At 39.0% G+C, this 14595-nt stretch overlaps 1 long non-coding RNA gene across 1 annotated transcript; it reads left to right on the forward strand.

The window, feature by feature from the left end:
- Positions 1-1833: 1833 nt before the first annotated feature.
- LOC104875768 lies at positions 1834-10885 on the forward strand. The gene is made up of 4 exons (XR_784170.1): positions 1834-1874; positions 2581-2712; positions 7775-7903; positions 8950-10885. It is a non-coding gene; the product is annotated as an uncharacterized LOC104875768 (long non-coding RNA).
- The last annotated feature ends 3710 nt before the right edge of the window (positions 10886-14595 follow it).

Consider the following 14595-nt stretch of genomic DNA (forward strand, 5'->3'; position numbering starts at 1 on the left):
TTTTTTTTTTTTTTTTGCCAACCTTTAGACAAAAAGTTCCTAGATGATTAACATGTCTTGTGTGCAGACCTGAGAAGGGATTTGACTTGAAGTTTAAAGATAAGAAACAGTGCAAAGAGAAGGCCAAGTCTTGTTCTGCTCTTAGTTACCAACTTCTGTAGGCCCAAATGAAGAGATTTCATTTTCCCTTGTTTGTTTATAATAAAAACTGCTTTTATGTCTTTGATCTCCTCAGAAAAAGAATGAGCCCAAAGCATACTTTTAATGGGTAACAGGTGGAAGGACCCATTGATTTGTTTGTCCTATGTGCCAGTGGTGGGCTCTGACTCTGTGAATATCCCAGAATCCTGACTGTTTTAAATTAAAGACCATGGAGATCAGAATATGCTGGAAGAAACATGACTCCAATACACCTCTATCTGCTCTAACATTAGCCATGCAAATGACAACATAGCTGCCCTCCATGTCCCCCCACCCTGAAATTTCATTTGTCACAGGAAAGACTATGGTATGTGACCACAAGTTATTGTCTCTGGGGCCCACTCAAATTCCAAAAGGACTCATTTATGAGTCAAATTTTGCCACCTTTGATCCCCTGAAATCATTTTTTAAATGTCTCCTTTCATTTGCTTACACCCCTTATCTTTCTCTTCTTTGGAAAGGAGCCATTTAAGCTTCAACTATCTGGCTCTTTTTATCAGGTTCATGTTTTGTATGGCTCCTTTGTGTATGTGCATTAATACATTTTGTTACTGCTTTTATCCTGATAATTTGTCAGCTACCAATTTACTTCGGCCCATCCAATATTGAACCTTCGCTGGGAAGTTCACGCGTGTCTCCCGGTCTACAAGAAGCCCCGGGTTTTCGTACTGTTGTGGGAGTGCGTCTCCCACTTTTTGCTTAACAATGATATAGTTCTATCGAAGTAACTGACTGCGCGGGCTCTTCAGGTCAAGTCCAGGAGTGATCCTCATACCAGTGTCTCTCTTTTGCTTTTTTTTTTTAACTGTCCTCCCTTCAATCTCAGCAATTCCAACTCTAGCCCGTTTTAAATATGTAGACTAATTAGTCTTCTTAGCTGCCTGCCGATTCAGTATCTGAAATCTAAATATATGATTTTTGCCCCTTTGTCCAAAGTGTATAGCTCTTAATAATATGGTTATTGCCCTGTCAAATCAGGATATCACAAAGAGAATCTTAAAAAATAGTAAGAAGCAATGGGGTGTGGAAGGAAATGAAAATCAATCAAATGGGAACAAGCAAAGGTTGCTTATTCAGAGTTTGTTACAGCAGGGTAACTAACCAGGATAACCTGTGCTTTGGCAGAGACTCAAGGGCAAGCCCAGGAGTGGAATATGGTTATTGCCCTGTCAAATCAGGATATCACAAAGAGAATCTTAAAAAATAGTAAGAAGCAATGGGGTGTGGAAGGAAATGAAAATCAATCAAATGGGAACAAGCAAAGGTTGCTTATTCAGAGTTTGTTACAGCAGGGTAACTAACCAGGATAACCTGTGCTTTGGCAGAGACTCAAGGGCAAGCCCAGGAGTGGGGCTGCTTTAGAATGGAAACAAGGGAGGCTTCAGCTGTGCCCATGTAGGGGCTACTGGCCTGGGGAAGTGGTAGGTGGGCTAATTAGAAGTGGGGTTTCCTACGTGATTGATCAGTGGTGCGCCTTTGGATTTCTGTATTTGGTCCTCAGGTGACAGTGGGGCCAAAAGTTAGAGAAGCTGTGAATTATTAATACAGTCCTGGCAATTTTGGCTAATTGTTAAAAATGTTACTGTTTGACTTCCTGCATTTTTCACTAGACAGTCTTTCTATTAGTCTGATATAGTAAACTGGCTTCCTGGGCTGATTATCACAGATTAAGGGTAAGTTTCTAGAACATATTTCTGCTGTTGTGGTAAAAATTCTATTTTTCTATGTGGTCTGGCCACTGTCCCTTTGCGTATTGAGCTTCTCAGGGTCACTAACTTTGAGGCAGCCTCTCTTAGCTGCTGATTTTGAGGAAGAACGTTCCATCTGGGTCAAGGGCACCAGCTTGGGAAAAGTGAAGAAAGACATGTTTGGGATCTTTTAATGCTTCAGTCGCGTAGGATAGAGAGGATAATAACTGACAGATTTGGTATTTATTTCACTTTATTTTGTTTTTTGTTTTTTGGGGGTTTTTTTTGTTTGTTTTTGCTTTTTGTTTGTTGTTTGAGACAGGGTCTCACTATGTACTTGAGACTGACCTGGAACTCACTATGTAGCCCAGGCTGGTCTCAAACTCACAGAGATCCTCCTGCCTCGGCGGAGTGGTGGGATTAAAGGCGTGCACCACCACGCCTGGCTCGGTATTTGTTTCACTTTAACACCAGTATGATACTTAAGTGTCTTGTCAGTTTGAGTAAAAAAGCCCTAGTGATTGACATAATTCTGGGTGTTAATGAATGGATTTAGTGAAAATGGAGATGGGTGTGAGTAGCACCGACCAACAGGTTTAAAGCCTGAATGGAATAAAGAGGGAAAGAAGAAGGAAGCCCTTTTAATTTTTTTCCCCAGAGGAGCTCCAGTCTTTGCCTTTGCAAATTGCAGATCACTCTTGTGGTTTCCTGATATGGACTCACACGGGACTCTACAGTAAGCTCCAGGCTTTTGAGTTTTGACAGATCCTTCAGATCCAAACATCCTTTTGTACTCTTCCACACCTGACTGTTGGTGGTCATTGTAAGTCTACCTTGTTAAATATACGCACTTATATCTGTTTCTCTAGTGAGCATTGACTGGTATGGCCAGAAACTCAGGATTTTCCTGTCACTCAACCTTGTTTCTTGAGATTCAAATTCCCAAATAAAATCCAGGAAAATGTGGAGAATGAATTTTTTTAAGTGCTAAATAAGTTGACAATTATTTTATTTCTTGGATAACCATCTCCCCCTATCATTCTTTGAAGAGTTTGCACAAATTTTCCAGTATGCCATGAACAGTGCTGCAAACATTTTGTCTGTTGATTTTGTTTAAAATCCTTGTAGGAATGTCCCGAAGGATAATTAACAACCGCTTCAGCATATAATCACATTGTATGGCTCTGTGGGTGTTCCTGTCTCTCTTTGCATGACATAATTATAAATGAATGAGGTCCCAGCAATGTTGTTTTCATCACATAATTATAAATGAAAATACATCTGTGGTGAGCATATGCATTTCACCCCATGAAACTGATCCTGCATTATGTCTCCTTCAGCTGAGAAGTCATGGTTTGTTAAAAATACAATATATTTTCCACTAAAAATTCATTGCTTCTGCAACTGATTTTCTGTTTTGTCAAACCAGCTCTTGGTTTTTGTCATGAATTCACTTAGTACTGTGGACACAGAATGGGAGAAGGAGAACATGACAGTTAACACGTAAACTCACTGGCTGTGCCAAAAGGCTGCAAGCAAGTATAGACAGTGTCTGTTTTTTTTTCTGTAGTAATACTTCAAAGCTTTCAAGTCCTACTGTATAACTATTTCTGTTTTATTCATATTTATATTCTTAAACAATCAAGATCATTCTCACTTTGTGGAAAACAATAACTTTTGCATGCTGGAGCCCTCTGCTTTATTGACAGATTTTACTGACTCTTTTACTTTTTCATTAGTATATGTTTGCAGTAGTTGCCGTTTAAAATCATCTTGGGGAAGGGGTACATGTACACAATACAGATTGTTTCTATTTTAAATCTCTTCCTCTTCCCTCCTGGCTCTGTGCTTCCTCTTTTAAATTTCCTTTGCCCATTTTCATTCTTATTGATATTATTAATCTTAGCTCATTCTTGTTGATATTATTAACCTTAGCTTCTGTTCATGACATATAAAGTTTACATTCACTGAGGCTGATTCCTCAACAGTCCTTTTGTTGGCCTGATGGCTTCTCAGCTAACATGTTTTTTGTTTGTTTGTTTTATGATGCCATAGCTGTGCTGGAGTGTTTAAGCAGCCCTCACATTTTTACCCCTTCTGAAGAAAGGCTCCTGTCATTTGTTATCCTTGAAGCAGAAGCAGGCGCTTCAAAGGAGACCCAGGAGAGGTGCAGGAACATGATCTTGCAGCTGTTTCCTGAGCCATATAATTCATGGAAACTCATTCCAAAACCAGTGGCATCTCCAGGAGAAGGCCACATGAAATCTGTGCCTGGAGGCAGCATGCCTTAGAGGAATACATATGTTTGCAAGGAATATGTGCTTTACATTGGTTCTACAGCTGTGTCTTTACATTGTCCAGTACTCCCAGGGACACCAAAATGCTGAAGCAAGCAGATGCCTCTACCTGCAGGAAGAGGGAAGTGTGTCTCTTTCCCTTAGTGTTGAACTCTATTTTTGCTAAAGTTGAAATGTAAGTAGTAGCTTTAGGAACTCCTTTAGTGAAGAGCAGTTTCATTGTGAATTCCCAAGTGTTTTCTAAACTAGTTTTCCATCTGCACCGCATGGCACAGGGCATAACGCCTTTATACAAGGAAGTTTTGAGGTAGGACAGAAGAAATAAAGATAGGTAGAAAAAAGACAAGGAAAATAATAACTTAAAACTGAACTTTAAGAAAATCCATAGCTTTAGGACACAAAGTTACCCAAGATTACAATGCCTCTCAAAAAACCCCTAATCCTATAAATTGGGCTCTTTCTTTTCACATATAATTTGAGCCTATGATTTTTCTATATCTTAAGGAAGCAGCACCATTAAGTGGATAGCATATCTCTAACTTTGAATGCACGCAAATGTTTTAGGTTGGGACCTAGCCCACCAATGTATCCTGGACGACAGTAGGAACACACATCCCAGATCATCTATTGGAGGATGCCGTAAGGCAGCACAAAGACTTGCAGACCCAGGCCATAACACACCTGTTTTTTGAGGAACACACTGTGTATGCCCAGGCTGTGAACTTCCTCAACACTGCCTAATAAACCTTTCTATGACTCCTACGGATGCAGCCTGGAAATTCTTTTTCTCTGACAGAAGTCAACAAGAATGCGAACCACTCCATGGCTAAGATTACCTGAGGTTCCTATCTCCTCTTTGTGGGGAACTCTTTGGTCCCTAGCCAGTGACAGTTTCATTCATCATCCACTGAAACCTTCCATAGTTTAAATGGGCAGGGGAAGGAGTTTTGTTCTGACCCTTTCAGCAGGTTTTATACTTTTATACTTTTGTTCATAGATATCCATACACACACACACACACACACACACACACACACACACCCATACACTTGGGAATTCATAATGAAACCGCTCTTCACTAAAAGAGTTCCTAAAACTATTACTACTACTACTACTTCTACTACTACTACTATGCACACACACACACACCCCCATACACTTGGGAATTCATAATGAAACCGCTCTTCACTAAAAGAGTTCCTAAAACTATTACTACTACTACTACTTCTACTACTACTACTATGCACACACACACACACCCCCATACACTTGGGAATTCATAATGAAACCGCTCTTCACTAAAAGAGTTCCTAAAACTATTACTACTACTACTACTTCTACTACTACTACTATGCACACACACACACACCCCCATACACTTGGGAATTCATAATGAAACCGCTCTTCACTAAAAGAGTTCCTAAAACTATTACTACTACTACTACTTCTACTACTACTACTACTACTACTACTATGCACACACACACACACACACACAAATATATGGATATCTATGACTTTTTATTTTAGTGAGTAGTATGACCTCTTTGCCTTTCAGCACTCTTTCCATTTCTACCTCAAATATAAAGAATCCTGCAGTGTTGACACCCAGGGAGCTCAGCGTTGCTTCAGAGAGTGCGACAGAATACTCAAGCGGCCAAATTCCTGATGATCAGAGAGGTCTTGCTGAAGACTAATTTAAACTAGAAAGTGCATAAGCTTCATTGAGCTGTTTCAAAGTTCATGCAGCTTTAGCACCAATCCTCTTAACATGTTAGACCAAGTGGACTCCCATTCCATAATGGCAGTGGCAGAGATGCCTCGCCAATGTTCATCTACCGTTCTCTGTGTGGCAGAGTGAAAGTTACCTCATTGCCCTCTCTAGATGCTTTTCTCACCAGCATGTCCTGCCCCAAGGTGACTCACACTGTTTGAAGGCCAAACTGCTTAGGGTGGCATATCAAAAGATTTTACACAACACTGCTTTCCCCAAGCCATAGAACACTTGAAGTTTCTTGGCTTAGTGATTTCTTCTTTCATTTTTCTCTTTCTCTCTCTCCCTCCCGCCCTCCAAAGGATAACCTCTTGGCTGTCAACAAGGTAAGCATTTCCAATATGAGTGCTTATTGAAGATGAAGTCAGCATGCAGCATGCTGTTTATTTTGCTTGCTAATAAACCCACGCTCAGCAACAGTCTTACGACTGCTGTGATTTCTTGCAACAACTTTTCAGCTTCTTCTATACTCAAAGGAAATTTCTTTCAATATCACCCCTCTTCTGATAAAGTAAGTAGTAAAGCATGAAGACTTCAAGGTTGTGAAGACATGGTGAGCTAAAAATAACCCCCAATAGCTTCTTTTTAAACCTCCTAATACCATATACATGTCCACATATGACAGAAATTGAGCAAGAAAGAGAAAGCTCTGAGTTCTCAGAGTAAATGGCCAATTCCAAACAGGTCTCAGATGTTATGGGGCCTACTAGAAAAAAATATCCACCATTGTTTGAATGAAATAGCTATGTGAGTGAAGTTTTACAAATCAGAAAACAAAACCTATTGAAAAATCTAGAATTCTGTGGAGAGACATTCAAGGCTCAGGTGGGATTACAGGACAGAATCGGAGTTTAAATCCCAAGTCTGCTGAGTTGTGAGCTGACTATGTAGCATTGGACAAGTCATCCTGCTCCCCTGGCTCAGATTTACTTTCATATACAATGTCCAGGTCCAAGCAGTATGACCCAAAGGCAATTTCTAGTTTAAAAACTTTATTTTGACATCATCATTATGACCCTTCACTGAGAATTTTTTTGTTTTATTCCAGCCACTGTATTAAATGTTTTACATGTATTTTTGAGAATGCTCAAAATTGCCCCAAAAGGTAGGCAATATTAATTCCATTTCAAAGCTGTGAAAACAAAGGTTAGAGAATTACCTGCTCAGAGCCAATTTGTGAACTAGTGGAGCTGAGATTCACATTCAGATTTGCCTAATTTCTGAGTTGCTTCTTTCTGTATTAACCATGCTGTGCTGCAACCTCACAGCTGGCAAAAACTCTGGTGGGTCTTGACAAATATGGAGAAGACGCCATGGCCATCTATCTCCTTCTCTTCTTTCCCTCAGGTACCATAAAAAATATTTGCTGCGTATGGCAAGGCAGTTTAGTGCTGGAGAAATAGAGAAAGAGCATCTGCATTTGTTCAGATTCGGAGGACAAATTCTAGCAGAAATGGGGAAGCTCAGGAGTAGGAGATGAAGTGTTGGTGTGTGTGTCACTGTGTTTAAAAACCCACACGTTTAGACTACTGGGAAAATAGAAAGGAGAGTGAATGACCAGCCAGTCATTGTAAAGCACATTTCATATCTTGTCAAAAGAATGTAGAACTTCATATGTGTTTGAAAAATCTCTCAACCTCACATGAGCACATAAAAATACCCCATGTCCAAGAGACTTGATGTTTTAGTTGAAAAAAATAAAAGTAAGAATTACAGGTTTTCTATGTATTTGATGATGAATCTCAATGCCTCTGCTACTCATGATAATTCTCCAAATGGATGGATTAAAATCATAAGTACATTTCTGTCCACAGTTAGAAATGCTGGGATAAAGAGATCACAGAGCTGGAGGACCATCTGACCTGGCTGGGAGACCCTGCAAAGGCACAGCCACTGGCCTCGGAGTTAGCAGAGTTCCTGACACAGCTCCACATGGTGTGCTGGTGAGAAGGGAAAACATTTAGCATCTCCAGGTCTCCATTTTGTGAGGCTAGTCAGTCCTACTGCAGGGTTGATGCAGGTGTGAGAACACGTGAAAGAAACACAGTTAGTGGCAGATAACAGAAACTGAAATGTCTGATCTACCTTTATCATCCTTTTATGTTTGACTCAAACCCCTCACTTCAATAGTGCTGAATTCAACTTAACCTCTGAGGTCCTAAGGTTCAGAAGAGCTGTTTATCATCTTCGTTGTGATGATCTTTCAAATATCTAAAGAAATACAAGGTAGACTTGGGCCTCTGACATAGTCATCCAGCTTCAAAACATTTCATAGATTATGGTACAAAACATTTTATAGATTATTTTCACTTCTGAGCATTTTATTTGGCTCTTAACATATCACTGGCTACAAGTCTTAATGTATATGTGTGTTAAGAATATAATAATTAGAGTATAATAACCAAGACTATTGATTATGGAAGCTAGATCCCTAGATTCAAGTCCCATGTTCATCATTTCCAATTCATGTTTCCAAGGAGAAAACACTTAACCTGCTATGACTCAGATTTTCACATATGAAAAATTAGGATGAAATTAGTGTGGCAATCAAACTCATTATTGTGAGCTTATACTTTTAGAATTCTTGGAAATTCTGGGAAATAAAAAGTAGTACCTACCATTATTGTTACTTAGTCATATTTAAAAACAACAGCTCATGAAGCAGGATTTTCATAAATATGGGAACACTCTGCATTTAACACATTCGTTCAACTCACTGCCACTAGTTTATTTGCATATGTGTTTATCTACAGACAGTTATTTTATGTGTGGTCTAAAATATATTACATTCATTGTATTATACCATACATTCTGTTCTTCTTACATTTTTATTCATCATTATGTTCCTGAGGTTTCTTTCACATATATAAGCAGAACTATTTAATTTCTTTCTGAGTTCTATATCCCTCCATGGGCAGATGGCTTCTTTATACGATCTTCCTTTGATGTCCATTTAGGTTGCTGTCACTCTTTGCTTTTGCTTCCACAGCTCTGATGAACATCTTTAAATGCGTTTCTCGGGGATGAATCCTGAGAATAAGCTGACCTACCTGGAGAAGCTGAGTGGTCTCAGTGTCATTCAACAGTGCCTGATATGAACTTCTCATCAAGTACTCTTCTCCTATTCTAGGTTAAACTTATAAGAAATTTATGTTATACAATTTGCCTGTCCTGTCCTCTGATTTAGGATGTCTGCTTCTTGCTGGATTGTAAGAGTAGCTTCTGCATTTTAACCTTGAATCCTTTGTCAGTTCTGCCCCTTGGAAAGTGGTGTCCTTTGCCATTATCACAGCATTGTTAGCCCAACTACCTTGGTTTAGACACTAACTTCCTGTTTACTAGCACTGGGATATGACCGTTCCACTTCCTCACCTACAGGAAGGGGTTACAGCAGTGTCTCTCAGAGCCTACGATGGTGAGGACCGAATGAGCCCATGCATTCAAACCACTCAGAATGGAGTTTAATGTAGAGAGAGGAGCGCTTCAATAATTTTTTAGAAACTTAAAAAAATTCTGCTTGCTCCAACTATTTTCTCCTGCCCTTACCCTCACTCAGATGAGCTCATTCCCCATCAGAGATGCTTGTTGTATTCTCTGGGGGAAGGAAACACGACATAGCAACTTTTTCTTTCTATGTGTTTACATGTCTGGCCTATAGGAGGTACTTGATAAATGTTTATAAACTTGGGGAGTTGGGGTATAGATTCTTTGTAGAGCATTTGCCTAACATTTATCAGGTCCTCAGTTTGATCCCGAGTTAAAAAATAAAAGTTTAAAGAATGAATGAGCAGATGTTTTCAGTGCCATATGATACCTCTCATTATTTAACTCTCTTTTTATTTTCTAAAGATACAGTCCTATGCCTCTTTTTGGGTGGACACTTGCTTCTGCTGTCTCTGTGATTGCATCATGAAAGGGCTCCCTCTGGACTTTGGAGATACAGTTCCTTATACATTTTAAATGCACCCCCAACAGACTGAATTGCTTCACGCACTACAAAAGTCTGCAAACTTAAACACTTATTCCTAATTCCACCACGCAATTCAATTATTGAAGCTCAGATATCCCTATGGCATATGGATAGGAAGACATTACTCATCTCTTGATAAAACTTCTCTAAGGCTCAAAGAGATCTGCTCAGATTCTAAAATGAATTCAAGATGGACTTAAGATCAGACACTGAATCCCTGACCTATATGTCACGTTCTTAATTTTTTGCATCCTAAAATTTCAAATTTTTTCAGATTACTTCAAGAAATTACCATGAGTTTTAAGACTCTCCCAACTAATGTACAAAAACTTGTTTCCAGCCATGGCATTTTCCATTAATTGGACATAGATTGGCAATTCTGATAGCAATCCATAAAGGCTATATTGTAGAACCAAAGGAGAATGATGAAGTAGATATTTATGGAATTTAGAAGAGCTCAAAGACTGGAAGGAGGAAGGGAGATGAGCAAAAGAGGAAATTACATTGAATGATAATTCATAGTGGTTTTATAACATGCTAAAATCTAGTAGAAAATGTTAAAATAATTCAAATGCTAAATACTATGGGTAAAATTGTGAAGATAAGTGAAAAAAATGGAGAAAATAAAGTGTGTTACATTTCCTCCTTGCCAAAGTAGTAGAAACGATGTATAGTGACACCCGGTACTTGCTGTGTTCGTGTGTAAATGAAAAATCATGATCACCTTATGAGCTCTTGCAATAGTTCAGATCTGGAATGGCTGCCAAAGTCTCTGTGTTAAAGATTTGGCCTCCAGCTGCTGACATTCGGCAGAAAGGGAGCCTGGGCGATGTGGGGCTTGTGGGGGCTTCTTAAGTAATTGGGATGCTCTAAAAGGGACAGTGAAAGTAGTAGGGGTGAAGGGAGGACAGGGGTAAAGGAAAAATAAGAACCAAGACCTGTCATGTAAGAGTTCAAGATCCCAATGATGAATATAACTGTACTGTTTACCTAAAATGTACCAATAAACTCAATGAGGAAAAAAGAAATAAAAAATAAAAGGAACAGTGGAACCTCAGCCCTCAGCCCCTTGTCCTCCTCTCTTTTGCTTCCTGGGAGTGAGATCAGTGGTTTTCCTCTGCCACATGTTCCCTGCCACAGAGTGCTGCTTCACCACATGGCTACAGCAACTGAGCCAACAGCTGACTGATGGATTAGAAACTCCAGTCTCAGGAGCTAAAATAAATTTTTCTCTTTATAAATTAATTATCTCATATATTTTGTTATAGTAGCAGGACGCTGATTAACATTGTTCTCATCTAGGATTACTATTAGTAAATATTTATTTATTTTTACCTTCTACTTAATCTATCAAATATAAGATTTTCCATGGAGCTCAGCCATAAGGGATGGGGATATGTTGTAACAGTTTCTTGTATCTCAATTTAATCTTTCAGTGCCTTTTACCTTTTAGTACTGTATTTATTTTTTAAACTAACTTTATTGGTACATTTTAGGTATACATTATGATCACATTCCGTATTGGGGATTTGTACCTGTACATGATTTATCTTAGTTCTTTTTTTTTCCTCATTCCCCTTCCCTCCCCTCCATGCCCTACCTCTCCCTATTTACAAAAGCTTTTTTTCCATTTTTTCCCTTCTTTTCTCATATTTCCCCCGAACTTCCCCTTCCCCTTTGAGTCTTTTCTTCCTATTTCACATTTGCTATTATACATTTTGCTCCTCATTTACACTTTCAGTGTCTCATACCAGAGAGACAATTTGGTATTTATAAATGTGTGTTCTACTTACTTCACCTAAGCAAATGGCCTTGGTATGCATCCATTTAGCTAAAATTTCTCTAGTTTATCATTTTTTATGGCTGAGTAGAATTTCATTTTTAAATCATGGTTTTTTTTTTTTTTTTGACTTGGTGTAGGTGTCTTGCTACAAGTGGCTAAATTTCCTGGTCTTAAACTCTTGGGCTGAAGGGATCCTATTGCCTCAGCCTCCCAAGTAGCTGGGATTGCCGGTATAGGCCAACACATGTGGCTAGCGAATTTGTCTTTAAACAAATTTTTAGCTAACCAGTGGGAGTTAGAGATAAGCAGCTAAAATTTTCCCTGGCCTACTTCCTCTGTGTCATTGCGCCTGGCTGTATTAGGTAAATCACATCAAATGGAGCCTGGACTTGGCCTGAACAGCAAGTTATTTTTCTTTTAAATCAATAAAATTGCCTTAAGTCAGTCTTTTGATTTCCATAATTAAAATATTTTTCTGGTAATTTAATTCAACAGACATTTTAACTACTCTTACCAGCTCCAAGTTCTTTATATAGAAGGGTGACTGTCACTTTTGGTTCCCTACTATTTCGTAATCTACTAGAAGGAAAATAGGTATTTATATAGTTAGCTGTAGTGACAAATGCTTTACTAGAAATAGTGTTTTATTGGAGCACAATCAATTGTAGTTTGGGTAAATGCTGTCATTGTTTTTATTGCTATCACGTTACTCACTCAACATTTCATTCTGATGTGCTTTGAATTTGTTAAAATACTGCCCTGCATTATCATGTAATATATTCAAATAGGCATTAATTTTTGGAAAAGAGGAATGTTATTCTTAATGTATTTTTTATATTGCTAACATTGATTTTTCACTTCCTTTCTTAAAATAGCACATTGCATAAAATGAAGAATTTATTCTCAGGTTATTTTTGTATATCAGCTATTCTTATAAGGTAAACACTTATTTTTATTCATAATGTGTTATGTGTAAATAATTCTTAATGTTGCCCTTGGAAAAATGAATGTGCATGTATTGTAAAAATAAGCTTTAAGAGCTGAAAATTTAACAAATTATTTTGTATACTGACATAGAGTCTTTGCTATTTAGTGTTGATAATTGAATGAGTGGCTCATATTAAAATTGAAGCAAAAACTTGGCAAAAAAAAATTTTTTTTGCTCTCTTCAGCTGAGTCTCTTTCTTCCCTTTCTCTGGGCACAATTGTGTATTCTCAGGACTCCTCTCACCCCTCAAGACTTTTAAGGTTTGTTAGTTAACAAACAAGGACCGGATTAGGCATTCATGGATATTCTCCAGCCTGTTTTGTTACTCAGCAATTAGATAGCAAATACAGGACCCTTGTTTAATGCTACTGATGCAAAGATAAATAAATCGAGGTTCTTGTCCGCACACAGGAAGTAGTGCTCTAGTAGCTGTGATTCCTGACCCAGAACTCCTGTAACTTCTCCTTTTCTGAGCAGTAGGAATGTCTCCCATAGATCTGCAAAAGCTCTTGGAATTTCTTGGTTAATAGAAGGAAATTCTTTTGTTCTAATGTCGTGACTCCTGGTGGGCTCCAGGATAGACTCACATAAAGGTTGGCTGTTGGGGTGATGTCCATGTGATTAGAGGGTTGGAGCTTTCAGTCACACCCTCCAACCTCTGCAGAAAAAAAGGAGTGGAAGATTGAGTTGATGACTAACGACAGTATCAATCCTGCGTGCACAGTGAAGCCTCCTAACACTGTAGTGGCCAGGGCTCTGAGAGCTTCCGGAATGCTGAGTAATGAAAGAGCCTGTAGAGTAGTGAAGCCAGAGAGTGGCGCATCCCTTTTCACCTTCTTTGCCCTGTGCATCTGGCTATTCATCTGCATCCTTTATTAATTTAATAAACTAGAAAGAGTGTTTTCCTACTTTCTGTGAGCCTACCTAGTAAATTAATGGGGATCCTGGTTTGCATTTCTTTGCTCAGATTGAAACAACAAACTACACCTTAATGAATGGTACCTGAAATAAAGATGAACTTATGGGAATGAGTCTTTAACCTGTAGGTTTTGAGATTCTGACTGTAGGTGGTTTCAGAGTTAATTGCATTATGATCCCTAGCTGGTGTCTACTGGGAAATCCTTGGTGTGTGGTGGGAAAATGTGCATATATGCTCTCAGGAATGCTTTGGGTTGAATGTTGCATGCAGTGTGAGAGGAAAAAAAGTCAATTTTATTTTCCTCTCTTTTACATATATCAGAAGAAACCCTGGATTTGTCTCTTGCAGACATTGTGCAAGAAAACTAGAGTAGAGCAGAGGCTCAGAGACAAGGAGGAGAGGGGCCCCGTGCAGAGGATAGAGTCGTGTGGCAGGGGTGTAAGGATTATGGGAGACCAAGAGGAACCTCAGGAGTTGGGGGAAACTGAGTGTGTGGGAACATGGGGTTGGTGACACCATCTCACAACACCACAATCCATACATATTCCTGACCCTTGATGTGAGAGGATTGATCTTCACTAGAATGTAAGTAGTCAGTTCAGCAGCCAGGAGTCTTCTGATTTTATTCAGTTCTGACACTATCTCTGTCAGATTCACAGGGCTCAGTCCCCAGATAATTCCTCACCTCCCTTGCCTGGCCCATTGCAGATATCAGTTGTGAGCCCTGTGCTTTTGACGACTAGCTGTAAGTCAGAGCACCCACTATCCTCTTTTTGGAGCTGATGAATTTGTTGGTGTGATTGTCAGAAATCAGGCAAACTCTTCCTTACTATTGCCAGTTTATTATAAAGGATATTACAAAGGATACAGCTGAATTGCCTTAGGTAGAAGCACCAGGGAAAAGGGTTGCCACTCTCCAGGAACCTCATATGTTCAGCTGTTGGAAGCTCTCTGTACCCTCTGCTTTTGGATTCC

The sequence above is a fragment of the Fukomys damarensis genome, unplaced genomic scaffold (assembly GCF_012274545.1).
Source record: "Fukomys damarensis isolate Sample0158 unplaced genomic scaffold, DMR_v1.0_HiC HiC_scaffold_30, whole genome shotgun sequence".
Classification (NCBI taxonomy): Eukaryota; Metazoa; Chordata; class Mammalia; order Rodentia; family Bathyergidae; genus Fukomys; species Fukomys damarensis.